This window comes from Hemicordylus capensis, chromosome 4, assembly GCF_027244095.1.
Source record: "Hemicordylus capensis ecotype Gifberg chromosome 4, rHemCap1.1.pri, whole genome shotgun sequence".
Lineage (NCBI taxonomy): Eukaryota > Metazoa > Chordata > Lepidosauria > Squamata > Cordylidae > Hemicordylus > Hemicordylus capensis.
In genome coordinates this window covers 114997321-115022784 of record NC_069660.1, presented here as the reverse complement: position 1 = coordinate 115022784, position 25464 = coordinate 114997321, and the positions used below count along the sequence as shown (strand labels likewise).

Sequence of the window (25464 nt, the reverse complement as noted above, 5' to 3'; positions counted from 1 at the left end):
ATGTAATTTAGACCATGTAAGTGGTAGAGTCATAGACTGGGATTGAAAGATTCTTGTTCAAATCCCCGGTAGTGTGAGGCTTAGTGCAAAAATATTTCACTTCTGGCTACCAGTGGCATATTTCAGATAGATGTTTGCATGTGGAAGTTTGCAAATCCACCAGGGGAGACACTCTCAAACACTCACAGTGGCCTGTTTTCCAAAATGGCCCCACAATGTGATTGTGAAAGTCCCTCAGTAGGCTTTAGGGTCTAAATGGTGTAAATTGAAAAGAATTAAAATCTTTTCAGTCTCCCCAGGTGCCCACCCAAAATATCCAAAAAGTTGTTTCTTAATACAATTAAATATAGTGCAGAAAGTCAGGAAGAGTTCAAATCTGGCATTCTTTCTCCCTTCTTCATTAAGATTAAGGGGTGGGGAAGCCCTTCCATTGCCAGCAGCCAAAAGAGGGGACAGAGAGCAGAAAGATTTCCCAGAATAATTATATGTGAATTTACTATGTGGCTTGAATTTCTGCCTAGATATTTACTATAGTGTACAACCAAAGACAGCCACAGGGCTCTGTGGTCGTCAGGAGTCAAGGCTGACTCAGTGGCACACTTTACTTACTTTTCAGTGTTTTGGGAAAGAGCTGTGTGGTGTAGTGGTTAGAGTGCTGGACTAGGATCGGGGAGACCTGAGTTCAAATCCCCATTCAGCCATGATACTAGCTGGGTGACTCTGGGCCAGTCACTTCTCTCTCAGCCTAACCTACTTCATAGGGTTGTTGTGAGGAGAAACTCAAGTATGTAGTACACCGCTCTGGGCTCCTTGGAGGAAAAGAGGGATATAAATGTAAAAATAAAGTAAATAAATAAATACGTAAATAAATAAATAAATAAATAGGGCAGAAATCCATTCAGCTGTGTCTGTTGGAAGGAATTATGGCTAGATTGCGGACCTCTTCCATTTCTGGCTGGACATTTACTTTGAGGAAGCACTGTGCCTTGAAGAGATACAGCAGGTAGAAAATGATCAAGGGCTTCTCTGCCAGATAATTAGGGAAGCTGCACTGGTTGAGTTTCTGTATGCATGCATCCCTCCCCAACCCAAACTTGAACTGAAACACCAAGGCAAAGTGTGAGTGTATGGATCTTCATTTCTAAGTCTGAGTTTCTGGGACTGGAGGTTGGATAAAAATGTAATCAATAAAATAACATCACACACACACACACACACACACACACACACACACACACACACACACACTCCTTTACATTATAGGGTGCAAGCCAAGCAGAAATTATTTCTGCTTAGGCATGGGAGGACAGGCTACATTTCCTTCAGATAGGAGCCCCTTATGCCCCTTAGCCTTGGAAGGTGGCTCCTTGTGGTCAGAACTGCTTCTTAGAAGGAAACATTTCAAGCTCTCAGGTATACAAGCTGTGTTCCAGCACCTTACAACAGCCAATAAACTCTGCTTTAATTTGATGGTTTTTCTAACATTATCTACATATGGCTAGACATTTATATGTCTGCAAAGACTTCACATGTCTCATGTATTTTCATTAGAGCAGGGGTTTCCCACCTTGGGTCTCCCAGTGTAGCTGAATGACCATTCCTTTGGCCATTATGGATGGGGATGATGGGAGCTGTAGTCCAATTGCATATGGGAATTCTTTGCAAAGGTTGCCCTGAGTCAGCCACCAGTCCATGAATGGTGAACATGAAGCGATGTAATGAAATAGCCAGCCTTGTCTTTGGACTAATCTATTTATGTTAGCTTTTTATTTACTTCATTAATCTTAGTCAATGTAATTTATATGGAAATAAGTATAAATATATACTCACACATCCAGTCGCAAATATGTTATTTGCAAAAATACACATCTACCTGTATATCTGTTCACTAGATGGCTTTATGCCACATGAATCTCCTCCACAATTTCTAAATTGATTGTGTGTTGTTCCAGGTATTTGTACAGTATCACAATTAACAGGATTTCTTTGTACCTATTTTTCAGCTATACTCTAGCAAGACATTCTTTAATTAAGAACTCATTAAACAAACAAACAAACAAACTTCTTAAACAGATTTATTTAATATACAGACAATGGTGTATATTGTCTGTGTTGATCCACTGTATGCAAATAAGGCCACAAGCATAGGATAGATTGGCTAAATTACAGATCTTCTTCATGGTAGAACTAAAGATTAAAATTACAAGTCAATGAATTTAGAACTTTGCTACAAGCATCGTGAACGTTCTTTTTAACAAATCATAACTGTCAGAGGGGAAGGATGATGAAATTTTTTTTGTCATGCAGAAGACTACAAATCAGTTAGGTGTTGCAAGCACTGCTCTTTTATTTTCTGGGTTGCAGACAGATCATCAACCTTAATGATAAAAACCTTCCACAAAAAAATAATTCTTAAGCTTCAGGAACAAACACCTCTTTGGCACCCAGAGAGAATATTCCACAAACATCATCAATCTTCTTCGGAGCATGATTTACAACCTCTCCTTTTGGCCGACTCAAGATATTCACGTGCGTGCCCTGACAGCAGCAAATTGGGATTCTCGCCCACTTTGCCCTCTAAATGCATCCTAGGAATGTGGCAGGAGCACTCCTGTGCAAAAGTGTCCTAGACATTGGGGAGATGGAGGAGGCTTGTACCATGTTGTTGCTTATCAACATCAGAACAATACCTGTGGCATATATTTAGGAAAATATAATTTTGGACTGGTAATGTTGAGAATATAATGGAAATTGCAGCGATCCATGTCCATTAGTTACCTGGTATGTGGTCTGTTTTAGTTTTGATATGTGCATTAAGCAATATCAAATTATGGTTAACAAGCTTTCAGGCACTCTAAACATATGCTTTCATAGTCAGCTTTTGAAGCCTATCTGAGAAGGGCCATAAGGACGAATAAGGCTTATGTGGCAAGGTGTTGGTTTTTTTGTTTTTGTTTTTACAATGGGGTGGGGGTCGCTTGATAGTCCCAACTGCAGTAAGTGGCTATGATTCCAAATCTCAGCAACACCTAAGTGTCACAGAACATGTGGGAGGTTGACCCAAATGGGGAATGATTCTGACCTGATCCAAATGTTTGCTTTTTGTCATGGTTGCCAGCTAGTGGATCTGCATGAGCATCTGCGTTAATGTGGGGTGTGCCTGCAGGTGCGGAGGAGGGAGACAAGCGGTGGCCCGGGTTCTGCTGCTGCCACACACACCCAGCCCCACCCCCACCCTCTGCATCTGACGTATGACACAGGGTGCATTTAGCCACGCCCCTGGGTCATACATCAGGCATGGGGCATGGCTTCGCTCTCAAACTGGGCCACGCGGCCCCATTTGGGATTGAAATTGGCCTGCAGTGTGGCCAGGAGCCGTTTTCCTTGCCTTTAAAAGGCAGGGAGAGTTACTCCGACTGCACTATGAATGCTGATCTTGCTCCCAAATGGAGCTGCGCAGCCCCGTTTGGGAATGAAATCATGCCCCAGTGTCTGATGTCAGATGTGGGGTGTGTGTTTGGGGTCACAAGGCATGGCTCCTAATTGGAGGCAGCCCGGGTTCTTTGAATGCATTCACCAATGGTGGCACCACCCCTGTGTACTGGTGGTAGCATTGAATGATTGAAATCACTGCACCCTTGTAAACACCTGGGCCATAGCCCAGTGACAGTCTTCCCAGAAAATGTTATATTTTAGAAACATAGGCAGTGACTTAAACTGAGTCAAACTATTGGTCTATCTAACTTTGGTATTGTCTACACCAGGGCTGCTCAACTTTGGCCCTCCAGCTGTTTTTGGACTATATTGTTATAATTCCCAGCCACAGTGGCTAATAGCCAGGGATTATGAGAGTTGTAGGCCAACATCTGCAGGAGGGCTGAAGTTGAGAAGCCCTGCTCTACACCATGGCTGCACAACTTCAGCCCTCCTGAAGATGTTGGCCTACAACACCCATAATCGAATTCATCATCATCATCATCATCATCATCATCATCATCATCCCTGAGAACTGGCCACTATGGCTGGGTATTATGGCAGCTGTAGTCCAAAAACAGCTGGAGGGCTGAAGTTGTGCAGCCCTGGTCTACACTGACTGGCAGTGGCATCTCCAAGGTTTCAGGCAGGCTTTTCCAGCCCTGCCCAGAGATACCAGGGACTGAACCTGGGAGCCTTCTGCATGCAAAGCAGATGCTTTACCACTGAGCCACACCCCCACTCCTCCTGTAAATGTGGAGTCAACATCCATTGTGGCTGCATTGTTGCCAACCTACTGCAGAGGCCTATCTGTACGATTATATTATTTTCCACCAGGCTGGCGGGAAGAATTCTATATAATGTGTCTTCATTTACTTCAAAACAGTATAAGACATCTATTTCAATTTACCCCACAGTGTTATTGTAACAACAAATTAAAATAGCTCATTAGTACCATGTCACAACTTTAAATGTATCCTAAACATACTTACAGTTCAATTATTTAGAACAAATTATATTCTGCAACTGCATATTTTTCTTGGTAGCTATGGCACATTCCTCTCTGAATGGCTTCCTTCATCAATGTTGCCAGACATGTAAGTATCTACTATTTCACTCAATAAAGACATCTTAAAGATCTGTCTGTGTTTCAAAGTAATCATAATGTTTGTATGCTTTCCTGGTGGAAGTATAGTTTTTCTGTCCTTGATCATGACTGCAGGTTAGGTACAATTAATAATGTATGTACATCTGTTTTAGTAAGTGCATAGAATAAGACTTTCTGGAGTACATTAAATGACTTCAGCTGCGGTTCACAGATTCTTTTCCTGAGTGTCAGGGAAAGCATCCGGTAAGAGTTCATTTATCAGGCAGCCAGGGACCATAGAGAGGCATCAAATGAGGTTGCACTGTACTGGAATGATGCAAAATGGACTCCACATTCTTGCACATAATTTTGTCTGTACAGTGTTACTGTGCAGCAATAATTTTTCAGCTCCCCTGTGCATATGCCCATGTACACACACACAATACTAATAAAGACGTGTCTTTTTTCAGCTTCTAAAGATGTAAAGATGATGGCATTGATTGAAAGAAAAAATAAAGAACTGTATTCAGATCATTATAGTTAGGACTGTGTTCTTCAAATAAGTGAAAATTGAAGCACCTGTGTGTTCTCTGAATTTAAATTAGGGATGTACTTTTTTATCCTTCCCTTCCAGTCCACCTAAAAACATCCACCTGTATTTTAAAAGCATTTCTGTTGAATCGCAAAGATCATCTAGGGGTTTTTGGAGCAGTCAACAAGAATGCTTGCAACACCCCAGATATTTTTCATGTGTTCCCTTTCCTGCCTAGCAAAAATTCCTTACTTTTGTGAAGCGGGAGGGCTAAACTGTAGCAGGGCTGGTTCACCACAGGCCTTTCAAAGCCTGAAAGGAAACTACTGAGCTTGTGTAGCAACATCATTTCCTGCTGGGAAATGCCATGATTAAGGAAGGAAATTACCTCAGGAGCATCATTTCAAACTTGGGACAGAGTTGGGAACCCTTCTGTCCTCACAAGGCTAAATGCTGTTGTATTCTACCCAGGGGTCTTTAATGTTTTGTGATTTTGGAAGTTTGTCTCAGTGGGGATTGTGTAGTGTGTGTGTGTGTGTGTGTGTGTGTGTGTAGTCAGAAAGAAAAGGGAGGGAAAGGAAAAGGAGAAAAATTGAGTTGTTTTTGAATAAAATCTTTGCCTTGGTTCAAATGAAATAGGAAACCGGTTTCACCTCTCGAGTGTCCGAACCTGGGGAACTACAGTTAAAGGGAAAAAATTGACCTGCGGTTTCCTTTCCCAAACTCCATTTGTCACCTTTGGCTATTTCTTGGTTTCATTGTCCCAACCTCCGGTTTGCCTGTGACAGTGGTGCATTCGGCCGTGGCACTGCTGTTACCCTTCTCCCAAGCCAGAGTTGAGAGATGAAGCTCCTCCTGCACTCTGGCTGCTATTGGCTGTGCAGATTGTCCTTCAGGAAAGAAGGAAGCCCGCACAGCCAGCTCCACCGCCTCTCTGCAGTCTCACTGACTGCAGAGATGCCCCTCTCCCCAGTGTCTGAATGTGAACGTGAGAGCAGGCGGGGGGCATGGAACTGCACGTCCATTGGACCTGTGATTCTGTATTATGTCTGAATTGGGCTTTCAACCAAGTTGACTACTCCATGTTATGTGGAAAGCAGCTATAAAACAAGGGCTAATTGATTAATTGGCTAATTTCCCCCCTGCCTCTCAGCTTATTTACCAGTTCTGCTTGTTAAATATGTTCTTAGTCCAAGCTGTGTGTGTCTGCTTGTTTTGCAAACTGAACTATTTGGAAATGATTCTGCATATCCCTGGCAGAATCACTGACTTCCACCTCAAGTGACTGGGGTAACATGCATAGTAAGCTTTTAAACACTGTAACCTTTGACTGCAGTGCTGCCATGGAAAAAAAGCTTTTTAGCAGTCTCCAGTTTGATGGAGAAAGAAATTCCAATTTGCATTGGTAAAAACAGTTTACATTGGTCATTAATATAAGACAATTGCAAATAACAACTGAAACAGTTGCAGCATAAACTACAAGTTCTTATACCAATGCTGAACGTGTTGGCAGCAAGGTAGGAGGGCTCTTAAAAATATTTACAAGTTCCACTCTTGACTTTCCTGCAGCTTATAGCCTCCTATAGCATTCTAACAGATGGTAATTAAGGAAGAGATAATAAAAGGTAGCAAAGTCCCGCCTCCTCTATCAGAGGGCAGAATTATGCCCTGTTGCTCTGTTAGAGCTGCTTGTGCAAAGCAGCAAATGAACATATGAAACTGTTATACTGAGACAGAGCATTGTACAGTCTAGTCCCATATTGCCCACAACTGGTGAAAATTATGCAGAATTCAAGTACAGAATTTTCCCAACTCTTATATCTGCAGTGGTATCACTGGAGATGCTGGTAATCAATCCTGGGAGTATAAACTGTAACAATCTATAAGGTGCTTGAACTTTCATAAGCACAATCTAAATCCAAACCATGATGCTTATGCATATATAATTTTTATGCTCTGCCACTGAACTGCTGTCTCTCTCTTTATCCTCACGGTCAAACATTTACCCTCTAATCTCACTGTGAGTTGTACAATGGCATGGAAGCTTCCAGTTCTGCTCATGACTAATAATTTGGACAGCTCTGTTAGCAGTAAGCAAGGACTGCCACAAGCTGATGAAAACAGCATCCTCCATGACCGGGGTGGTCATGTGCATCAGCCCTGATTAACAAGTTGGACCCAGGCATTGCTATTGCTCCCAGACAGGAAGTTGTTCACAGATAGCACAGCACTCTCTGCTTAGTTTCATCTGCTGAAAAATGGCATACAAGCCTCCTCTTCGGATATGCATACACTGGGAGATGTGCCAGGTCTTGAGAGTTGCCATGGGATGACCCAGTCGCTAGAAACAGCAGTCACGTCTTGCTGGAGAATTCAGCCATAGCCATCAGGAGGCACATTATCCATGACTTCTTGCTGCACTCCATTAAAGTTAATTCACATTGTGTTAATGAGGACACATTAACACTTAACTCCTCATTACTACCTTAAGCCCATTTTTATCAGTTGGAGCAAGGACTTTGCATATTGCTCAATGCTCAGGGGCCTGATTCTGGTTCCATTATTCATGATGAGCAATGCAGAAGTATTCTCTTTGAAATCACCGCGGCTGCACATTTTGGAAGGGACTGAAAAAATGTGAGAAAGGATAACAGCAAAAAGATCCATCATTTGCACAGAAAATTTGGCTCAGACTGTGCATTAGGGGCTAAAGAGGCCGCACTTCACTTGCATTAGTAATCGAGCTGTCAGCTTGCGTGGATGAGAGGTCAGCCATGTAAGGGCTAGAAACTAGCTTTACTTCAAAGTTGTGTACATGAAGAGGTCCATACTACCTCGTTCCTAATGGAGGATCAGAGGTCAGAGCCATGTCTCCCAGCTTTGTTTAGATTTGTAATACACGTTTAATAAAGGCACTATTACAACGGCTTTTGAATGATCTGGCCACTCCCCCCCCTTCTTCTTCTTTTTCTTTTTTGCTTTACTAGCACAATGTTTGTGGAGTTTCAAGTACAGCAGAACTCTGGGGTGAAGAAGTTCCTATCTCCATTCTCTCCTTCCTGACATTCTAGTAGACTCCAATCCTCCTCCACCGAAGGGTCAAAGCAGTTGTGGGAGCAACATTTTAGCCCCAGTTCACGAACCCTTGCGGCAGCCAAGAAGGCTCTTAAAGGTCTATCAAAAAGCAAAAAGGGAAAGGGTAGTTCTGAGTGGCCACCAAAATGGGTGTTCCTTGGCAGACACAGATCAAAATAGAGCATTACAAACTGTAGTGGAGCAGATGAGCTTGGATTATGGAGTCATGATGGGCTTGGATTATGGAGTTGTTTAATATTCAGATACAATATCTGTATGATGACTGCAGATATTGATCTGATTTTTCCCCATGCTTAGTACTAAACTCAGGAATCAAACTGACAGCATTTCACCCCTTTCATTCCACCTAAGCAGGCATAGGGGAAGGGTCAGGAGGAAGACCAATATACAATTCAGTTTTATACAATTCAGCTAGCTTTCCAACTCTACTGTTTTTCTCTCTATTTTAAATCAATCCAGGTGGTAGGTGGCTCTCCACCCCCCCCCATAAATTCTGAATACTTTTAGGAACTGTTAGTTGGAAGAAATTCATAAAACATAGAGCCCTTTCTCATGATTGCATGACAGGGCTTGAGGGCAGGGAGTGGGGAAGGTAGCAGAAGCTCTCCTTCCCCGCAGATGATGTGGGTGGGGGAGTCTACATGTGCGGATTTCACGCCCATACAGTCCGCGGCTTTTGGGATGCGTCATCCCAGCCCCCATAAATTCTACAATGCACTGTGTGAGTTGCCCAGTGCATTGTGGGGATCTCCCCAGCAACGGGTGGGCACCTGTTGGAATTAAGGGAGCACTTGCTTCTTTAAACTCATTTAAGAGCCTGGCTTCCTAGCCAGTATGCTGCAACAGTATGGTGCCACAGGCGGTTCCCACGGGCAGCCATGGCCAGACTTAGCTGCCCTAGCCTAGTCTTGGCTGCTCATGAGAACAGTCTCAATATGTAGTCCAAGATTGTTGCAGAATAAAATAAATCTAAAATAGCATTCTTGCCCATGCAGTCTGCTACTCTACATGGTACAAGCTAATGGAGACAACATAAAACTCAGGAGTTACAAAAGTAGTTCACTGTGTACATTGTGTATATTTTTAACATTTATAAAGCACTCAAAATGTGATCTTAAATGAAAAAACTGTTTTGAGGTAATTGTCCTCAAATGATTAAATGATTTAGGAGACTTCAGCCATACAAACTTTTTGGGCACGTTGTATAATTGTGCGTTAAATTGCAAAACGATTGAACATCTTAAAACGTCTGCAAATTGTAGGCTGTTATATTTTTCTGTTTTATCTGTTAACAGCCCAAGCGCATCTGAACCATATTCTGGGGCACAATCCAGCAGACCGTTTTGTGATGCAAACCCTATTGGAATCAATGGGAGCTGAGCAAGAGCTGTGGACATAATATTGGACTTCTGAACAGAGCTTGGTGAAGCAGCCCCATTTCATTTTTCATTATGGCAATTTAAGCTGGGGCTTTTCAGGTCAGGGGAACTATTTCACTTCAGCCTAAGGTACACTTCACTTTGCCCATATTTGAAGTGAAATCCCTGAAAGTACTTACTGGGGGCAGGAAAGAGTCTGGAGAGAGTTCTTCTTGATCTCAATGGTGACAGAGCAGCAATGGGAGCAGCTAGAGATCTAAAAAGCATTCCAGCAATTTGTCTTGCATGTGTTTTCCCTGCAGGCCTGGAAAAAACTATGATTCGCTGGAGCACCTGTGACATTCCCAGAACTTCAGGTTTAAACTAGGGATGTGCAAGCAGGTTCGGAACCGAACCAGTTCGAAGTTGAACCACCCCCGGTTTGGCTCGATCCTGGACCAAAACACACACACCTGCCAGCCTGGGCAGAGGCCCATTGTGCAGGCACAGCGGTCTCCAAAATGGCTCCCACGCCTGGGGAAACGTCCGAACAGGCTGAAGAATGATTGAATGGGGCTGTTCTTGAAGAAAGGAAGGCCAGTGGAGGGAGGTGGAACCTCCATGGGCCTCCACCATCACCACTTGGAGGAGCCCCCTGGAAGGGGTAAGTTTAAAAAAAGCATTTGAAAAAAAAATTGTAAAAGGTCTGCGAACTGCCCCGGACCGAACTGAACCTCTGTGTGTGTGTGTGTGTGTGTGTGGGAGTGTCAGACTGAACTGGCCCAGTCCAATTCAGGTCTGGTTTGGGTCCAGTTCCATGCACATCCCTAGTTTAAACCTGCCAGAAGCTTTTTTTTGATCTCTGCTTGCTGCTGTTGTTCTCTCACATTTGAGAGTAAGAATATAAATATGAAATTGATGAATATTTATATACCACTTTTCAACAAAAGTTCCCAAAGTGGTTTACACAGATTTAAATAAGATCGCTCCCTGTCCACAAAAAGCTCACAATCTAAAAATCTAAAAAGGAAACAAGACAGACGCCAGCAACATCTACTGGAGAGATACTGTGCTGGGGATAGATAGTCCCAAGAAGAATGATCTTCAAATGGTCTCCTGCCCATTGCCTGATCCAGCAAGCAGCAGTTGGATGTGTGGCAATGGGCCAAAGCATAGCTTCAGCTATTTACCTAAACTGGCGCAATCCACTTTGATACAGGCTGAACTGGACAGAGATTTGGTTTGGGCCAATTCTGAAGCTTGGAAAACCTGCTTCTGTAAGAGAACATCTTGGTAGATTTTGACCCATTTTTTCCCTGTCATAAAGGCAATTGTCATCAAGAGGAGAAGAAGCATTAGTATTAAAATAACTGGGTAGAAAGTACTTGATATTTAAAGAATAGTGTGGCTAAATCATTGACACATCCAGATTTTATAATGTAATGTTATTTCAAGCTACATTATTATTTTCTGTTAAGTTGTTTCATTTCATTATCCTTTTTTTTTTTTTTTGGTTGAAGTACCAAAAGAAATCTCTGAAGACATTTGTGTGTGAAGCATGCCAAAAATGTGATACACATTTATTAATTTTATGAGGTATAATAATCTCTAATAGTCCAGGAAACCAAAAAATATGCAGTGTTGTCATGGAGCCAAAAAAACTTCCATTTGTGACAGCAGCCGTTAAGAGCCTATTTTGGCAATAATTGAGTTGCTATGCTTTTCTTTTAATTTCACTACCTGATGATACCTGAGAGCAGTAGACTTTGCTTCACAATCCCATTAGGTCCCATTATGAGATCCTATTTCCTAAGTTTTAAAAATCTAATTGTCAGTCAATGTGTTACAGCAAGCCTAGCTTTTGTTTGACTCTCCTAGCTCTGCACTGTGGGGAAAAAAACAAAAGGAGTATGCTTCATCATCCTGTCAAGGAAGTTTCTTAACAAATTACCTTTACCCTCAAAAGAAAACACAGAGAGACTTTTCTGTAGCTTTAACAATTCTCATAGTTCATATCTTCTTTTCCAGGCTATTCAAGGGAACAAAAATACAATCCCAAAGAGCTCAGAGATACTGAAATCGATATCTTTAAAGACTTATGAAGAAATCGAGATGTTTAATAAAAATAAGTCACATTTCGTAATAAAGCCTTAGTTAACCTCTCCATATCCCTTTTAAAACTATTGTTTCAAAATGTGCTGCTTGTTTCTTTCTTTTTCTTTCCAGAACAACATTGTGATACTTATTAATGCAGGAAGATCCTGTTAAGGAGATTCAAAAATCTGCACTAATTCTCTCTGAAAAGCAAAAATAATGTTAAGAAAATTCAGTATATGTCTGAGATCCACCCCCCCCACACACACACACTACAAGTCTGTGTAAGGTTCATTTTGAATCCAAAGATTATTTCAATACTGAGCTTTTAAATATGCAGAAACAAAGAGTCCCATCCACATATGTCCTGTCAATACAGTAAAAAGTCACAATGAAAAATCACATGATGTCTCTGGACAACCCTTTTCCACACTTAATCAATGATTAATGTAAATTAAGGAATGGATTGTACCTGAATGCACTGTAGGGGTGAGAATATGAATATACGAATAACATCATCACTCATTATATTCATTTTCTGTTAATAACTAAAGCTGCGTAGAGAGAAACAATCAAATGTACACTGTACAAGATTGTGCATACATAACATTTCAATATGGCTACCATCATTCTTTAATCAGGACACCTCGTACAAGACACAGTAGTCTTGACTACTGCAATGCACTCTTCGTGGGGCTGCCTTTGTACGTAGTCCGGAAACTGCAATTGGTTCAGAATGCTGCTGCTAGATTGGTCTCTGGGACATCCCAAAGAGACCACATTACTCCAGATTTTAAAGAATTAAACTGGCTACCAATAGGTTTCCGTGCAAAATACAAAGTGCTGGTTATTACCATTAAAACCCTTAACAGCCAGACACAGAGTATTTAAGAGAACACCTTCTTTGTTATGAATCCCACCGCCTATTAAGATCTTCAGGAGAGGTTTGTCTGAGGGTGCCACCGGCTCATCTCGTGATGACTCAAAGGTGAATGTTCTCTGTAGTTGCCCCAGGGCTGTGGAATGCACTTCCTACTGAGAATGAAGCTGCTCCATCCCTGTTGGCTTTTAGGAAACCACTAAAAGTCTCTTCAGCCTAGCTTGTTAGCTTTTTAACATTGTGGATAGTACTTTGATTTGAACTTTTTATATGTTTTAATTGTATTAAAATTTCTTGGTTTGTTTTATGTTTGTAAACTGCGTAGAGACAATAAAGGTAAAGTTATGCCGTTTGAGTCGGTGTCGATTCCTGGCAACCACAGAGCCATGCGGTTTTCTTTGGTTGAAAACAGGAGAGGTTTACCATTGCCATCTCCCGTGCAGTATGAGATGATGCCTTTCAGCATCTTCCTATATTGCTGCTGCCCGATATAGGTGTTTCCCATAGTCTGGGAAACATACCAGTGGGATATGAACCGGCAACCTCTTGCTCCCTAGGCAAGTTACTTCCCTGCAGCACCATACTATGTTAAATAAATAAATTAAATTAAACAAGTCCAGGTGTTCTTGTGACCATGTTGAGTATACATGGTAACAACATCAACTGAAGCCCCACCAGGCAAGTGGCATAGCTCCACCCTTACTAAAAGTACAATGTTTATCTGACTCTAGAGACCAACACTGTACCTGGAGAGAGAGAGAGAGGGAGAGAGAGAGCGAGAGAGAGAGAGCACGCAGATCATCTGTGAGATTAGAACATGTGTACATGTGTCCAGGGCAAGGATATCAGTGATGAAAATGTGGTGGCAACATTCAAATTTCAGCCAAAAATAAAAAAGGAAGAAGGAGAAGGAGAAGAAGGAGAAGAAGGAGAAGGAGAAATAATGATGGGCTCATTTGGATGATACTGTCCCCATCCACATGATTAGGAAGGATAATACTGTCCTCACCCACATCAATTGGGATGCCTTCTGCCTATGTCTCAATGCCCCCCAGAACATTCCTTAATTTCATGGGTGAGCTGTTCACCTGAATGGCACACCTCTGCACTCACTCTAAACACTGGTTTAAACAGGGATGTGCCAGGAAGGTATCAGGAGTTGGACATCCATAGAGGGTGTTGTAACAGCCATGCTCTTGGTGTGTCAGACTGACAGCAAGATTTAAAAATAAAATATACATGTTAAAACAAAAGACACAGTTAAATCAAAAATTATCCCATTTCTTAACCATAGGTCTTGAAAATTAGCTGAAAGTCTAATATTTTCCAGCACTTATGTCAGATTTATTATGATGCTGATATGCAGGGTTGGATTGTTGATGAAGAAGCTAGGGATGTGCACCAACCAGTTCAGAGGTCCTTTTCTGGACCTCCGGACCGGTCCAGCAGTCCGGCATTAAAGCTGGTTTGGTTACCTTAAGGAGCAGGGAGGGTGCTCTAACCACTCCCCACTGTATTTACAACCACTGGCTCCGTGTCCAAAATGGCTGCGCAGGGTTGGAATGTACCCTCTCTTGCCACCCGGGTCAGCGTCAGACTGGAAGTGGCTGGTGCACATGTGGATGCATGAACCAAACTGGGCAAACCGGTTTTGTGCACACCCTTATCCAAAGATTGAATGATCCAACAACTGGATGAGAGAACTCTCCCACGTAATTAGCAAAAGGGAAATTAAAAGGGAGAGTGAACCAAAAGGGAGAGTGGAAGATGCTCATTTATCTTCCTACTCACTTTTAGGTGGAAATATCTCAGATGTATCAACTGAAGCCACCATATAGTGACTTAGAGATGTTGTTGTGCATTTGAAGAACTCCAAAATCCTTGTACAAATTCTTTTATAGATTCAGGTCAAAACTAGAGATGTGCAAATTGATTCTCTGTGGACTAATCTGCAATGAAGATTGGGTCATTTTGTAACTTCTAGCATCATCATCATTTTTATTTTAGCCCCTGGTGGCGCAGTGGTAAAACTGCCGCCCTGTAACCAGAAGGTTACAAGTTTGATCCTGACCAGGGGCTCAAGGTTGACTCAGCCTTCCATCCTTCCGAGGTCGGTAAAATGAGTACCCAGAATGTTGGGGGGCAATATGCTAAAATCATTGTAAACCGCTTAGAGAGCTCCGGCTGTAGAGCGGTATATAAATGTAAGTGCTATTGCTATTGCTATTCAAACTAGATTGCTTGTATGTACAATAGGTTGTGCTGGTACCACAGGCTCCAATCTGTTGCAGAAATGTGGAAAAAAATGTGCCCCAAAATTGTGTGCCATTGTTGTCAACATCACTCTTCTACGTGTGTAGGTGGGCGGGGGGCCCAAACCTCGCCGTTCCACTGGCAGAATGTTGTTTTGCACCCTTCCTTACTTAACCTGCTTTTATGGCTAGGTGAGACAGATGTAGCTGTGTCTGTTACTTGTGGATGAAAAATGCTTGGGGAAGGGAGGGCAGGGCACATTTGATGCTGTTGTTGGTCCTAGTTTGCTGCCCTAGTCTGCTGCATCTTTGATATCACACTTTCTTGCTTGTTTGCTTGTTGCTGGCTGCTGCTGTTACCCTGCATTGGAAGGGGGCGCGTGGGGCAGTTAATTTCATTGTTGTTGTTTTACACTGTTGTGTGTAGATCAATTACATTTCTGTGGGGGGATGGTGCGACACAATTGATGTGGTGAGTGACACAGTTGATGTTCGTGACCTTTGGAAATTTTGTTCTTTGCAAAGCTCTGCTGTTGTTGATGATGTGTGCTGCATCCACGCTATGGGACAATGGGGACAGACAGCACCCATTTCTGCCTGTGGGTGCCCCCTAGGAGTGCCACAGTGGGTTGGGTGGTAGTGCCCCAATGGGTGCCTGCTACCATCCAGGTTTCAGAGTCATTGGACAGAGGGTTGATTTTTAAAGAATTTCTGAAGTTTATGTGTCTTTGGGGTAGATTCAGGGCAGAAAAGGGGCTTCATGGGCAGAAGAGTGGGTTGGATGGTAATGCCCCAATGGGTTCCTGCTACCACCCAGATTCCAAAGGAATTAGGCAAAGGGGTGATTTTTAAAGAATTTCTGAAGTTTGTGCATCTTTGGGGTAGAAAAGGGGTAGAAATGGAGCTTTGGGGGCAGAAGAGTGGGTTGGGTGGTAGTACCCCAATGGGTGCCTGCTACCACCCAGATTTCAAAGGAATTGGTGAAGGGGTGATTTTCTGGTAGCAAATGAGAGTGGATTCTGTCATTGAAAATGAATTCACTCTCATTTGCTACCAAAGAATCTACTCTCAGAACACCTCAGAAACAACAAAACCCAGCACCCCATGGGCTTGTGGGTATGGGGGTGGTTGGCACCCTATGTGACCACTCACTCTGGGCCACCCCAGTGCCCCCCAAGTGGTGTTGTGGGGCTGCTGAAATCCCCATTATTCCCTATGGGGGAAAAGCTTAAAGACCTTACCAACTTCACAGATTCTTTAAAAACCACCCCTTTCACCAATTCCTTTGAAATCTGGATGGTAGCAGGCACCCATTGGGGCACTACCACCCAACACACTCTTCTGCCCCCTAAACCCCCTTTCTGCCCCGAATCTGCCCCAAAGACAAGACAACTGACAACCTTTTTAAAAAAGGCCTTTGCCCAATTCCTTTGAAATCTGGATGGTAGCTTCCTTGCACCCACTGGGCACTACCACCCACCACAACCCACTCTGGACCACCCTGGTGCCACCCTCCATCCCCGGAGAGTTATAACTAAGGCTACTGAAATCCCCATTATTCCATATGGGGCAAGTTTAAAGATGCATAAACTTCAAATATCATTTAAAAATCAGCCCCTTGCTCAATTCCTTTGAAATATGGGTGGTAGCTTCCACCAGTTGGGAACTACCACCCCCACTCTTTTGGCCCTGGGGCCCTTTTTAAAAAATCTGAATTGATCTTTCGTAGCTTCCTTGCACCCATTGGGCACTACTACTACCCACCACAGCACACTCTGGGCCATCCTGTTGCCCCGCCCCCATGTGGAGCTATACATTTGTTGAAATCCCCATTATTTCCTATGGGAAAAATCTTAAACATGCGTAAACTTCAACAATTCTTTAAAAATCATCCCTTCCACCAATTCCTTTGAAATTTGGGTGGTAGCTTCCACCCATTGGGAAATACCATCCCCACCCTTTTGGCCCTGGGACCCTTTTTAAAAAATCCAAATCGATTCAGATTTGGATTCAGAAAATTCGGGTACAAATCAAATCTGGGGTGATTCAGGGGGGTCAGATTCAGACCCAAAACAAGTGTTTCAATTCAAGTACAAATCAAAATTTTAAAAAAACAACGATTTGTGCACAACCCTAGTTTTGACCTCAAAACAAAACAGCCCTGTTTCAACTTGAAACATTATGAGTGTTTCAAGTGCCATTTTGAGGCCTGTTTTTCCAGGCAGGGCTTGTCTACTGATTGGGGTTGGGCCCTCCACTCCAGACTTAATGCGTTATCCTGCCTCTGAGGACTCATCTATTCAGTAGACCAGTCCTCTGAGTTGGGCCAACACACTAAGTTCAGGGTGGAGGCGGGTAGACCAGGCCTCCACCTTGGACTTGGCACATAAGTCCGCCTCAGAGGTCTACCGCTGACCCCAACTGGTAGACCAGCTCTCCCCAGAAAAAGCAGACATCAAAATAGTGCTCGAAACACTTGAAACATTTTGAATGTTTAGAGGTTGATTTGTCGAAACAGCAGCCAGAGCTGGCTGTTTCGATGAATTAACTTCAAAACACTCAAAACATTTCGAGTGTTTCATGCTTTGGCCACTGCTTTGATGAATCATCTCAAGGATTTTGCTATTCATTTCTAGCTCGAAATGAACAGCAAAATCCATTTCATGCACATCCGTAGTTAAAACTTGTCATATTTTCTATAACCAAACACACTTTTGATCTGTTCATTTAGCTATGTCCCCAAACCATCCAAAATTCAGACATACAGATTAACATGCTCCTTTGCTATGAATTAAGCTTGCTGCCCATGTTTCCCCCCTCTTCATAAAAGTCATATAAGGTCCAAGAAGTTCATGTGATTATGACCTCAGCAGTTCAGTTCCGTTCACCCTGTCACTTTCAAAGTAATCACTAGACAATACACACCGACAGCAGTGACTGACAGCTTAATGGACAGCAATCTGCAGGTTTTCCACTCGTTCACCATACCTTGGGGAAACAGAAAAGATTGATTTTTTCCCCTATTTAGCAGAGTGAATTGATTCCCATGGGATGGCAATAGTCAGCAAAACATCTACAAGCAGTGTACATGTGATTCCAAATCATAATTTGCATTGATTGTAATGTTTCATAGAATCATAGAGCTGAAAAGGGCAGAAAGGTCATCTGGTCTGAACTCTTGCCCATAAGATAGCAACATATATCCTCTCATTTCTCCAGCAGCTTTGAGTGAGAAAAACTCTGAAGTAAATCACCATCAATTCCAGTTTATTGCTGGAAATTAGGGGTATACATGGAACTGGGAAGCCTGGTTCGGTTTGGACCAGTTTGGTTCCATGCAAATTGAGCTGGGTCCCAGTTCAGTTCGAGGCTGAACCAGTTCAGGCCTGGCTTGAGGGGAGGGAGTTCTACACGTTTAATTTTTTAAAAAAGAAAAATTACTGCAGGTTCCGGTGGCCATTTTGAAGGCTGCTGCATGTACGCACTGGTCATTTGCATGCCCGGTCAATTTGCCCAGGTCATGACCGAGCACGCAAATGGACAGTGCACACGTGCAGCGGCCTTCAAAATGGCCACCAGGAGCAGAGAGAGGGCTGAAAAGGCCTGAAAAGGCCTGAAAGCAGGCTGAAACAGCCCTTACAAGACCAGGGGGGAGGCCAGTGGGGGAGCAAGAACCATTGGAGACCCCTCCACGGACATGGCAACCCCCCCCCCCCCCGGAGGCTGCTGGACCAGGCAGTAAGTTTTATTTTTTAAAATTTCTTTATTTTTTACTTGTAGTACCCCTGAATCAGCCCGGAGGGTTCAGCTCGAGAGCAAGCCATCCAACCTGCTCAGTTTGATGGTGAGCTGGCTTGACCTTACGCCAGTTCACACATCCCTCTTGGAAATCAGTTACTATACTGAAAGAGTGTGATTTTCCAAGAGCTCTCAGTGATCATAGCTATGGCAGGATTGAACTTAGAAATGAGTCTAAACATTTGGTTAACATTTGCATATGTGTTTTCACCAGATGTGTTTTCCCCAGGCATTTTCACACCTGATGTTTTCACACAGAATTCCGACACATACACACACACACTCACACATTTCCAAGTGTGTGGTTGTGGTATCGTCCCTCACACTTCAAAACCCTACTTACCCTCACCCCTCAAAGCTGAAAGGTTTACCAGATTCAAAACTGGCAGATACTCCCTGAGTCTCCCCAGAACAGGAACCTCCGATGTGTAATTAGCTTTAACTACTTTAAATCAAGTGGCATTGTTTTCAGTGGAAGGATGGCTCCCCAGGCTTTCTCCTGTTGCTCTGCCCCCTTTTCTGAACATTGGCAGGCTGAATTATCTATGTTTGACATTGGTGCCTTCATTCCTTTTTGCAATTCATATTGGGACAGATGTACAGCAGTTTCCTGCCTTTTATGTGCTTTCAGGAGACACATGATTGTGGTTGGGGAGAGGCTGGCCACAGATGGAATATCTTGTCACTGCTGGGTGCAAAGCACAGCCGAGGGATGGGTCTCCTGAAGCAAAGAGAGGCACATTTGCCTCTCAATGTCTCCTGAGGCACTGCCATGAAAGGGGGGCAGCTTGAGGAAACCTTTCCTCGCTGCCAAGATGAACAACAAGCTGCAAAATGACAGGGGGGAGGCTGATTTGCCCAGTCTAGATCTAGGTACTGCTGCATGAGTGTTAATCTGGTAGTCAGCCAATGACTTTTGCCTGATCATTGTACTGAGTCCATCGGGAAATGTGTGCAAAATGTGGCTTGAAAATGCTGTTGATTTTCCATCTGGAGGACAGTGGCAGGATTTCAGCTGCCCTTTGGTGGCTGCGAGTTCATAAATGGAGACAATTTTAAATGAAAATCCAGATCCTTTTCCTTTCTGGCCTATAGCTGTACAATTGCTGCCCCTGTTTTTTAGCTATAATGGAGTGTGCATGTTTAACACGCTCTCATTTTGCCATCAATTTGTCTCTGTTTTGGATTCACCACCTTGATCTTGGTTTATAAAAGCATTACTCTGTGTTGGTGTGGTACTACACAACAGTGCTGCAGACTCTTCAGCTTAGATCAGAGCAGAGAGGCACCTTTTAAAAGTGGTGATTCTCTTTATCTAGCAGTGGGAGAGCAACCGGCCCTATCCATCCCCAGCACAGCAACCCTCCAGTGGCTGTTGCTAGTGTCTATCTTTTTAGATTGTAAGCCCTTTGGGGACAGGGAACCATCTTATTTCTTTATTTTTATCTATGCAAATCACTTTGGGATCCTTTGCTGAAAAGTAGTATATACATATTTGTTGCATTTGTATTCATATTCATATAGTGTGGCTAAGAGAGCACGTTGCAGTGGTCTCTAAACATGGTTTGTGAGAACAGATTTTCTGGTCTATCCTATCCTGTCCACATTACAGTAGTGTGTGTGTGTGTGTGTGTGTGTGTGTGTGTGTGTGTGTGGTCTATTAAATCACCTACTCAGCAGGCAGAGGAATAAGACACAGGGGTGTTTAAAGGCAAAAAGATCCTCTTCAGTATAGGTATTGATCTCGCCAGAGGGAGACAACTATTGGTTGCACAGTTTTGGTTGCATTGCACTCCCTAAGGCCTTAAATTGCTTAGCCAAGGTCAGGCAAGCATGCTGATGTTCTGTCAGGGTCAGCTGTAAAGAATAGCTATCCCTGTGGCAAATACTCCATCCATTCCACCCCTTCCAGAAGTTTAAAGCTGCATTTTTATAACACAATGACCTGCACTAACAGGATGAACTCACTGTTGTCCCATTGCTGCATATATGTCAAGCGCTGTAATGTAAAAGACAACTGCCTTGCTTGGTAGCTTTGCAACAGGCCTATGAATTCCAGCCCCATGGAAATACAAAGACAAATTCATGCAGATGGATCAAACAAGGAGTTTATAGCAGCCATTTGGGGCCCTGAGAGCAGAGGTCCAGGGTGTTCATAGATGACCCTCAAACTGCAGTGCTGTGTTGTAAGGCCTCAACCTTAAACCTGGAGAGCAAGGCTCTGCTGAAGAGAAGGGTGAAGGTGGGTCAAGCATCTGAGGAGAGAAAGAATAGTTAATGCAACCTTGGAATAATATCTTAGCACCATCATTTTTGTGGTGGAAAAATTGCATCATCTGTGTGACTTGGGGGTGGGGGGAGATAAACTACTCATTCTTAAAGTTATCCTTTGAAGTATGGTTAAAATTGTGGAAAGGAAGGCAGTTTGTTTTCCATCATCAAGGCCATCTTGATTATGGTTAACTGAAGAAACTCAGCTTGTGACTATTTGGAGTCTTCCTGTAGTCTGAGTTCACAAAACTCTGAGACATACGGGATGAAATGCTAGGAGATGCATGCTCATTGTCCCACACCCACCAGCATGGCACCCAAAAATACACTGGAATACTTCTCCCAAAGTATTATTTTGGGAGAAAGGGCCACCACTTTACTGATAATTTCAAATTGGATTTTGCTGCTGGCGAAACCCACCCGAGGCAATGTGGGACTAACCTATGCTGAGATTGGACAATGTAATCTTTCCCCAGCCAGATGGGCGACATACCCATACTTGATCAGATGCAGCCTTTGAAGTTGTGAAGTCCTCGAAGTCCTTCTCCTTCTTCTAAGGTCTGTGGTGGAATTGGCCCAACCCCTGGCCTTAGCTGCAAAGGAGAGAGCAGAGACATAGCCCACAATGGCACTCAGTGACTTCCCAGATGCCTTAAGGTGAACTAAAAACTGCATGATATACTCAGGAACAATAGCCCAAACCTTTCCTAAACCTAGCTGCATCCTAAAAGCAGCCACTTTTGTGTTATAACTAGCCTGTGTGTGCAGGACCAGCAAGCTTCAGTCGACTTGTGTGCTTCTAATTGCCAAGCCTGCTCTAGCTTTAGCTGTGCCTCCAGAGCTAACCCTCTGAAATGCCCTACCTTCAAGTGAGATAATGTGTCGGCAGTCTTGTTCTGTAGGCCAGGAAAGTGCCAGGCCACAAACAGAATATTAAAATGCAGGCAATGTGAGATGATTGTATGCAACAGACCCATCACTCACAGGAATCCAGAAGACTGAGTGTTGATAATGTGTACAACCACATGATTATCACACCAGAAACACTATAGAGTTTCTAAGCTTATCAGCCCATAGGTGTACAGCTACTACAATGGCAAACAGCTCTAAGAATGTCAAGTTCCTAGTCACCCCTTCAGAATGCAAGTTTTTGAGCCATTTGGCTGATGCCCACAGGCCCCTAAAGCAAACCCCAACATCCAGGCCCCCAGCAGCATCGTAGTGGACCTGCAGGTCTTCCTCCAAGAGGATACCCCATTATATCCATCCAAAAAGCTGTCCCAGGCTAACAGGTCAGCCTTAATGTGTCTGGTAACTCTAATTCTATGATGGGGAAGCCGAGGGCCCTTGGAAGTGTCACAAAGCCAATGTAGGAAGGCAGGGCATGGGGCAACAACCCAGCAGGCGAAGTTCAGATGCTCCAGAAGTACCTGCAAATCATGCAAGGAAACTTTCAAGGCATTCAAAAATTCCTGGATTTGCAAGTGCAGTGTTGCCAGCTTCTTCTCTGGAAGGTGGCCACAGCCCACCACCGAATCAAATTCAGTGACCAGGAAGGGACTGGGTAAGCAGGAAAAGGTCCCTCTGTTTTGTCCCGAGCCAGTGGAATGGAACCCCTAGCTCCCTTGTCAACTGGATAAACTGATCTAACAGAGTATCACACTCCCCAGAATTCCCGGGACCAACAAATAAAAAAATCAATCATTCAATCAATCATCTTTATTATGGTCCAAGACCAGCATAAGTTAAAGTATGATAGTATGATTAGAAAAAAATATAAAACCATAAAACTATGTTATTTTAAATTTCTACTCTAATGCTCTAAAGCTATAATATAATACTAAAAGGCTGCTACCCTTAGAAAAGAGGGTAGCACTAAAATTATTAACATTATAAGCATATAAAATGTGGAATATATAAAATGCAAAAAGCAGTGGCTAAAACAGAGTATATAAAATAAAACATCTAAATATAAACACTAAAATAATAGTGTAATCAGCAATTTAAATCTATGCAGAGCTGATGCAAGGCAAATAAAAAGTCATCTAAAAAACTGTGCCATGATATGGAAGCTGGACTTATAACTTAAGGCCCATTCCAGAAAACTACTGAATTTCTTAAATGCAGTGCAGGACATGGAACAACCCATGGGCAATGCCCTATTGATGTAAAAGTTACCATGGAAGGCAAAGCCCAGCAGGTTGAAATCAGTGGGGTGCACTAGGAGGAAGCAAAAAGCCGACTCAAAATTACATTTGGCCATCAGTGTGCCTGGCCCACAGCCCCAGATGATGTAAACTGCTTCATCCAGAGATGTGTACCACACCAAATACAATTCCTCCGGGATGCCATTGTTGACCAATGAAGCCCATGGGAAGGACAAATGGTGAATCAAGCGAAACTCCCCTGGGGCCTCCTTGTGTACCATGCCCCAAGGGCCAGGGCCAAGAATCCTGCCTGACGCCACCTCTCTGTCTGTTTTCCTCTGAACCACACTTTTCTTTTGTGAGTGGATAAGCAGCTGAGAATGAATCTAAGCTGTAGGATAGTGATACTTTACTGTGCACTACAGTACCTGTAAAGACTCCTGTATCTTGAAGTAGTTTTGTTACTTGCTTGCTCAGCTACTGTGTAGAAATGCCCCCAAATCCTACATCTGTGATGTCTATACCACATATTGGTCATCTGTGCACTATATGCTATTTAAAAATGATCCAATAAACTCATGTGGATATGTACAAAGTGGCTTACATCTTGACTAATGAAGCATGAGAACTCCATGAGAAGTGCCAATACTGCTGCTGAGTTCCAAACTAACACAGTACCAGCACTCATAAATGGGGCAGTGAATTTCCATGATCTCCTCTTTCCCCCCCAAGACCTCTGTGACACTCAAAAATATGTCCTTGAGAGCTGAGCAACCTTCAGGGATATATGTTCACAGAGCACAAAATGCTTCCAACGGAAGGCAAGGTCATCAAACCGCCCCCCCCCCATGTGTCAGTGCTGCATCTGGCAAACCCATCAGAAGCACTGATACTTCTTGCATAGCACATAGGATATCAGCCAGTAGTTTAAGTCCCCCCATCGCCCCGCCCCCCCAAGAAACTTGATGGCGGAGGAAGATAATTATCAAAAGTTTTGGCCTGGAAGACACTGCAAAGCAATTGGACTAACAACCCTTGTTAAGAAATTTCACAATACGGTTAGTTGCTGTGTTTATTGTCACTTTTTTCAATAAAAAACTGGGAAAACGAGCATCAATTTTAATAGAACAAATCACAGACCAAATTGGACACGGTGAGCATACCCTTAAATGCTCTGGCAACCTGTCCCTTAATGAATCTGGCAGCTCAGTCTGGAAGCCTCAGACTGTGAATTACCTGAGTAATCCCATTAACTGTCAGTACAAATGGTCTCAGGATTGCAGTCTCTGGCTTATTGACACTGCTCTGGCAATGGAAACAGGATTTAAAGTGGGTGTTAAGAGAAATGAGTTGCTAAGATTTGAAAGGGCATCGCTCTTAATGAAATTGTTTTAAGCTGCTTCTGCGCTGAGTCAACATGGGCCCACTGTGCCATAGCTGAACAGACCGGAGGTTTCTGTTTCAGTTTCACACTTTTTTCTTTTCCTTGGTTTGCACTCAGTTACTGATGAAATACTGGGTTCAGGGCTCAGTGTCACTCCGACAGTGTTTCTGAAGCATGATCATAAAAACTATTGCTCTATTAAGGCACTGGATGGATCCTTGCAAGGAGTATGAAAACGCAAGTGCTGGCCAAGTTTTATGTGTGGCTTTCTGGATACGTTTGCCAGCAATGAAAGCAGCTTTTGATCAGCTTCGCTGTCATCAGCAGATGTCACTGCAGCCATTAGTAGCTAATGAATTGTTTAAGAGGACGTAATGGCTAATTTGTCTGGTCAAAAAGGCAGAGGTGCAACCTTTGAAAACTGTGTTCTTATTTAAGTCGTAAGGGGGGAAAAGGAGTCCCTTATAGTTTAATTTGAAAATGGGCTGGATTCCAAATCAATTAAAGGCCTAGGACAAATTTCCCTGTGAATCTGTAGCAACTAAAGGTTCTCCTGAGTTGCTGATGGAAGAAGATTGGCACACATAACAGCCAGTGGACCAATGAATCAGATAAAGGAACCAGAAAAGAGATTTATATCCTCTTATTATGAATACATTGTCTCCCCAAAGGCCATTAAATAAGACGTGTTTGTCTTCTTCCAAAAGCTCCCAGTGGTTTTTAATAATGAACACTTATATTTAAAGGCTTGTCTTCTCACTACTTTTCTGAGTGGCTAGAAAGTATTCATGCTGCTCTGTTGTTAGTTTGAATTTCTATTCTCCCCCCCCCCCCCGCCCCACCATTCTGCCTATGATTATGTAGTTTAAAAGAAAATCAGATGCTTGCTAGGAATTTTCTTCATATTTTAGTTTTGTTTCCTCTTATAGTAACATACACAGGCAATATTAAAAGTAGGCTGTCTCATTCAATCAATTACCTACAGCAAGATCTTATGTGCTGTAACATTCGTAACTAGTTAGTGCCATATGTCATATCTGGATAGGAGAGTGCCATGCAGACTGAACACACGGTATCACACAGACATCCCC

At 43.0% G+C, this 25464-nt stretch overlaps 1 long non-coding RNA gene across 3 annotated transcripts in view; it reads right to left on the bottom strand.

The window, feature by feature from the left end:
- Positions 1–20669: 20669 nt before the first annotated feature.
- The window catches only part of LOC128325044 (uncharacterized), a 60798-nt gene continuing 56003 nt past the window's right edge, over positions 20670–25464 (bottom strand). For 2 of the 3 annotated variants that reach the window (XR_008307237.1, XR_008307236.1), the window contains exons 2-3: positions 21336–21435; positions 20670–20826 (exon numbers count right to left, since the gene is read on the bottom strand). This is a non-coding gene — a long non-coding RNA (uncharacterized LOC128325044). Of the gene's footprint in view, positions 20827–21283; positions 21436–25464 lie in introns of all 3 variants that reach the window. The other variant, XR_008307238.1, reaches the window with a different exon arrangement.